We start from the raw sequence: 6,637 nt of genomic DNA, 5'->3' as shown, positions 1-6,637 counted from the left end.
GCAAGGGCTGAGGGTATAGCTCAGTGGAAAAATACTTGCCTAGCATGTGTGAGGCTCTGGGTTCTATTCCTAGCACTGGTGGCGAGGGGGTCCCCTAAGTGAAATCTAGAGTAAATGTTTGAATTGGGTTAAGTTTCAAACATAGTTTTGTGTCACTTGGGAATATTGAGATTGAATACTGAATATGTGGGAATTCATTCATACTGTTAGCAGTATGGACTTTGGAGGAAATGCAGGCAGTCTTTTTTCTTTTTTTTCCAGTCCTGGGACTTGAACTCAGGGCCTACACCTTGAGCCACTCCACCATCCCTTTTTTGTGAGATAGGGTCTCATGAACTATTTGCCCAGGCTGGCCTCAAACAACGATCTTCCCAATCTTAGCCTTCCAAGTAGCTAGAATTACAGGTGTGAGTCACAGGTGCCCAGCTATCTATTTTATTTCTATTTATTTATTTTTGCAGTGCTAGGGATTGACTCCAAGGGCCTTGTGAATACTAGGCAAGCAATCTACCACTGAGCTACATCCCAGCCCTTCAAACGGAGAATTCTTACTGCCCAAAAGGATAATTTGGGATTAAATCACATCTTGTCCTTTGCTGACATCGTCTGTAAACAGCTTTTCCTTTCATCTGAGAAGGACATGGTTGTTTTATCTTTTAGAGACTATATCAATTAGCTTTTTATTGCCTTTCAGACTTTTCTCCCACACCCAATGGATAATGATTCTTCAGTATGATAAGGAGCCATGAATAACTTAACATTATCTTTACTGTCAGAAGTCAGAGACTCCACGGGACTTTGTGAGGTCTTTGGGTGTCACTTTTCATGCACATGGGAAGAGAGATTAGAGATGAGGGGTCTCCCTTGGTGGCAGGGCACAGAGAAAATCACATGCTCTAATGGCTGCTCTTGCAGCTTTTAGCTTTGCTACCTCAGTTTCCCTTATCAAAAGAGGGGAGAAATCTTTGCTGTACTTGACATCCTGAAATCATGGTTCAGTGTGAAAGGATGATGTCTAGATATGCATAAAATATGTGTGTGTATTTTAAATTGGGTAGTAGAGTTTGAACTCCGGGTCTTAGACTTGCTGGGCTGGCACCCTACCACTTGAGCTAAGTCCCTAGCCCAAGAATAACATCTTGAAAATGTTTTAAAATTGCTTTGCAGAGCAGTCTCCCTATGCACAAACCCAGTGATGGAATTCAAGCAAGAGCATTCAGCCTCTGAAGAGTCATTGGCTTGGGTAATTAAGACTAACCTCTACCAAGATGCAGTTTACAGTTAACAGAAGGAGAGCAAATGCCAGCCCAGGCTGGTTACTCTCTGCCTGGCTTCCTGGGAGGTCCTGAGATTTCTGTGGGTCCGTGTGTGACTACTTGGGCCTTTTCCCTCAGAACCCTCCTTTATTCTTAGAACACATGGCTTCCCTGTCTCACTGAGGAATGCTTATGCAAGACATGAGAAAACTGCTTGGAAAAAAACCAGCCTGCGTAATCCCTGCCTCCAATTGCAGCAACTGGAGGAGATGAGCAAGAAGGCGAGAAAAGCCCATGGAGTACAAAATGAACACAGCAAGTGGGTGGACACTGTTAGGAAATGCAGGGAACAAAAAATGAAAGCAGCATCCTGAGGCTCAGGTTGAATGGCTGTATTTCAAGCGAGGCCCTCAGAGGGCCTCCAGAACCTGAGAGTAAAAATAGCTGCCTTTCATCTTCCTAAAGACTCGCTGTATCTCAGGAATTGCAGCAGCACGGCAAGGGTGCTTGTTCATTCAGTTAACATCCTTCTAAAAGGAGAGCCAGGGCCTCCATTCTCTGGGAACAACCAGCAAGCTTTGTCCACTGGTGTGCAGAGGAGGGTGCTTGGTCTGAAGCCTGCCCTTCATTTAGGGGTGAGAGTGAAAAACCAGAAACCCTGAAAAATTGGGACCTGCTACTACTCGTAGGTGGTAAACAATAATATATCTCTTCAGAGAACTGGATTGAAGTCACCATCTCCATTACCTCTCCTCTAAATGAATAAATTGGTCCTAGAGTAGCTAGGGGAGAGCTTCCCCTTCACCCTCTGCAGGTTGGCTGGAAAAAACAGCAGCCAAGAGAAAGGGCATTTGGTTATTAACATGTAGCAAGGAAGTCACAGGAGAGTGACGCCCAGTAACCCACTGAGACTCAGAGGCTTATCTGCCCTTTCTCACTGGGGACACAATCATTGGTAAATGATTTTCTTTGCAAGAATGGGCCTGGGAGACAGACAGTAGCTTGTGACAAAGTCTGTTAAGGTGTGATGGCATTCCTTAGCCTTTCTTTCTGGATTGGAGCTCAGTGAGTGATGCTTGGAAGGGGGTCCAGTGCAGGGGGCAAGTCCATGCTTTCCTCCTTAGCAGGTCCAAGCTTTAGACAGCTGAGGTGAGAGCAGAATAGTCTCCTCAGCCTTGCTACTCTCCAAGAGCCTTTAATTTAAAACAGCATGCCAGGGTGCCTTGTTTGGGGGTGAAATTCCCTACGCTCCTTCACCTAGGGGAAGAAACTGGAAGAGAGGCATAATAGGTCCCCTCCACAGGTCTTGAGTCTTCAACACATGCGGCTGACCCTGGCTCTGAAGGCCTGCAGAGCCTCTTGGTGAAGGCTTAATTTCTACTCCAACCTTTATTTGAAAGGTCAGTGCTTTGGTCATCTTTGGGTTAGCACACTTCAGTTAGGGGTAGAGTTCATACTGTCAAACTAAGAACAGAAGTGTTGTACTAGGCACAATCTATTAATAAGATTATGTGTGCACCCGCACACAGCTGGAGGGTGTTAGGAGAGTTCTTGGAGGGAGGTGAACCATCCTGTCGGGCGACTTGCCTCTCTTCTGAGCTCACCCATGGCAGCACCTGGGGCTTTCCTTGGGCCTCCTCTAGCAGCTGCCAGCAGAGGCCTTCTCAGGATCCCTAGACCTTCCCTGTCCAGGACCTACAGAAACGTACTTGTGGGCCCAGCCTTACAGACCTGGTATCTGAACCAAGAACTGTGACCCAGGAACCAGGAAAGGTAGTAATGCAAGTTTGTGCCTGATGCCAAAGGTGAGTTACAGACCAGAGCTTCCCACAGCTCTGCAGGACTTGGAGAGGAACTCAAGATGAGGAGAGGTCCGCACTCAGCTTTGGCAGAGGGTAGAGCTGGGAGTCAGGGAATTGTGTTTTAGTCGAAGGAAAGAGCAGAGTAGAGGCATGATGGTGAAGCGGAAACATGGCTTCAGCTCTGCATCTGGTCTCTGTGTGAGCCTAGTGAGCTACATAACCTCTTTGTGCCTTGTTTCCTCACTTGTTGGGTTGCTTCCTATCAACACTAAACGATTGTTGTGTCTCATTGTTAAAATGTCTAGTGGCCCCATACAGTGGGTATTCAATAATAGTGATCATAAAATTGCTCCTGCAGGTGTAAGGTGCCATCTGGAATGAGCACCGGGCTGGCTGTGCTGCCATGGTTCAAGGCCAGACTTTCACTACTTAGCAGCAGTGACCAGCAAATCAGCCAGATCCCTGCCTGCCTCTGGCACCTTGCTACACCAGGAACAGAGCCCTTCCTAGTGCACACTCAGCAGCTCACCACCACCCCCCACATGTCCCAGGCCTCGCCCCTCTTAAAAGCTCCATAGCCAGTAGGTAAAGAGCTTTAGAGGATACCAGTGTGTTTCAGCCCCACCCTAGCCAGGACTCTTAATCTCACACCTGGCCCAGCCTTCTACAGGGAAGTGACTCAGCCTCCAGTTGGCTGCACACTCTGTGCTTCATAACCCCTCAGCTCGTACAACTGCCTCACACTCCTCCACTGCAGTGGTCTGCTAGCCTTGGTCGCACAGAAGAATCCTCTAGGGAGCTCTTAAAATCCTGTTCCCAGGCCACAGTCAGACTAATTCCATCAGGTACTCAGGAATGAGGAGCTCCCCCTACCCCACCGCCATCAGTAATTTCTAAAGTTCCTCTGGTGACTGCAAATGTGCAGACAATACAGGAAACCATGGTGGAATTGGGTTAGGAACTGGAATGGGGGAGCAGTTCCCCATCACCTGCAGCTAGGTAGAAGCACAAAGTGCAGGCCTGCTTCATTTGAACAGATTCCCAGGGATTCCCAAGTCTAGAGACAGTGGCACCAGCTTTACTGAATATGGTCCATGGTCCAATTGCACTGTCAGGTATTTTACAAGCATCTCATTTAATTCTCACAAACCTCTCAGCTGTTAACCCATCACCACCACCTCTGACAAACAAGGAAGTAACCTGCATTCATTCAACAAATCCTTATGAGTGCCTATGTGACAGGCTCTGTACCGGGATTGGGAATAAAAAATATGCCCTCCAGGCTGGGGAAGAGCTCAGAGGCCAATGGGATGTGGATTTTGACCTCTTTGCTTACCGGCTGTTGGGTTTCTGGACAACATCCTCAGCCTGTCTGAGCTCCAGTTTCATCTTCAGAACAGGGCTAAAAACCACACAGCACAGGGCTGTGGGCATGACTCGGTGAGCTTCCCTAAGCCAAGTACTCACCAGGCCTGGGTGTAGCCCGAGCTCAAGAATGGTCGCCATAGTGACAATACCAGGTGGCAAGGAGATAAGGGAGTGGGGAAGGCACCGGTCACGGTGTCGCCTGAGAAGGAGGCGGCAGGGAGAGAGAAAACCTCCGGAGGGGCTCGGGCCGGGAGCGCGCCCTCGGGAACGTGGATGCACTGGCCAAGGTGAGGACCAGGCAGAGGTCCTTGCGCTCCCGGACGCACGGTTCCCACCGTCAGGCGGTTCTCCCCCATTTGCCAACGCGGAGACTAGTGTCGGGTCGGTCTGCCATTGACTGCCCGAGTCTGGGCCCCAGATCTCGCCCTTTCCCTGCTGGAGGCCCTTTGTGTCTCGGCGAGTCAAACACCGGCAGTCCGTTCTGTCCCCGTTGAAGGTGGTCCTCCGCGCAGTTCCGGGCGGGTATCAGGAACCTGGCGCGGTGGAAGGGGGCGCCCCCTTCCGGCGGACTCGAGCAATGCAGGGGACCGACCGTCCTGGTCACTTTGCGCAGGCGGAGCGTAGACAGGCCGCCCCCGGACGTGGGTCTGAGAATCCGGGCAGGGGTTCCACGGTCCTCAGAGTGCACCATTGTTTCTTGTAATTTATTTTTCTCTCCTGAAAGCGCTACTAATTAAATCTTTTCTCTGCAAGCTGTCGAATCCCCACCCCTGCTGCTGTGTATTACTTACCTAGCGCGTGCGAGGGAATTCTCGGCCTCAGCTGCCGTGCACATCGGGCTCCGTGGATGGGACTGGCTGCCTCCTTGGCCTTCCTGCTCGAGTCCCCTCCCTGGGCCCTGACAGCAATCCCTACAGACTTGGGGTAAATGCAAGAATAGCGCCCCCCCCGCCCCCCGCTGCCAGAGACCTCTGCAGCTCTCATGCATCAAAATCCAATTTGTGTCAACTTTATCCCCCAGTCTTTTGAGCTCTGAAACCATACCCCCAATTGCTTGTCTCTTAAGCACTGTTCTTGCTTTCTCTCCACTGTCCACAGCACAACGTGCTAGAGGGGGAGATTTGGGGACAGGGCCCAGTGGTCCAGGTCACGCTGCACAGCCAGGGCACAGTCAGGATTAGAACTCAGCCCCCCTGAAACTTGGCCTTTCGGGGTCACATACTCTTAAGCCTCCAGGGGCCAAACAGGCAATGGAAGAGTGTATAGCTTAGTGTGGGGCAGTGAGGAGGGGTGGAGCCTGTTGCAAAGCCGAGCCTACTTGTCCCTTGAGGGCAAGGTCAGCCCAGTGACTCAGGACCACTGGGCATGCGGGAGTCATAGTGTGATGCTCTTTCCAGGATGCGCTTACTGGCTGGGGACTTGGGAGCACCCCGCTCAGTTCTGCCCACTAGGGAGGCCTGGTTCCTGCCCTGGCTACCTAGACCATTTCCTGCTGCCGGGTGCAGTGCGTGGAGAAGTCGCCAGGCGGCGCCCCTCTCAAGCTCCTGCCTGCCCTGCAGAGTACGCGTGCCTTGTACACCCCTGTCTAAAGTCACCCATTCATGAAGTTACTGGCTCACCTCTCGGCTAGCTGCCAGGCAGGCAAAGAAGGCAGCCTCATTACAAGGTGTTTAGAGGCAAAGACCTCCCAGAATTTGAAATTCATATTAGAGAGATCCCATGCATCACAGGCAGGCCAGAAAAGGGCATTCAGGGACAAGGTGGCTCTGCAGGAGTCCACACATGGGGACTGCCTTGTGTCTGGAAGGCTTCATTCAGCTTCCACTGGGGTTCCAGGTCAGTGCCTGCAAAACCTTATGCCAGCTCTGTCCTCTGCGGGAATGCTAGCCATCTTCCCTGCCCCTCTCCAGGCTTCTTTCCCAACATGGTAGATGAGCTTGGGGCAGGTGTGTCTCCTCTTCCAGTGCACAAGGGTCTTGGTGCCTCCCCTGCCTGGGTCCCAGGGGTGGGTGTGGAGATGGCCTGGATCTACCCTCTTTATTTCTGGTCCCCTCACACAGCACCCTGGCCCTGCCAGGGAGGGTGCAGTCCAGAAACGGCTGGAGCCTTTTCCCTGATGGGCCTCCATCCTTGAGCCCTTGAGAAGGGTCCTCGGGCTGTCCTTGCATCTCCAGACACCCATCCCCAGACAAGCTGCTTCTCCTACTGTGA

Source organism: Castor canadensis, chromosome 3, assembly GCF_047511655.1.
Source record: "Castor canadensis chromosome 3, mCasCan1.hap1v2, whole genome shotgun sequence".
Classification (NCBI taxonomy): domain Eukaryota; kingdom Metazoa; phylum Chordata; class Mammalia; order Rodentia; family Castoridae; genus Castor; species Castor canadensis.
This window is presented reverse-complemented; position numbering follows the sequence as displayed.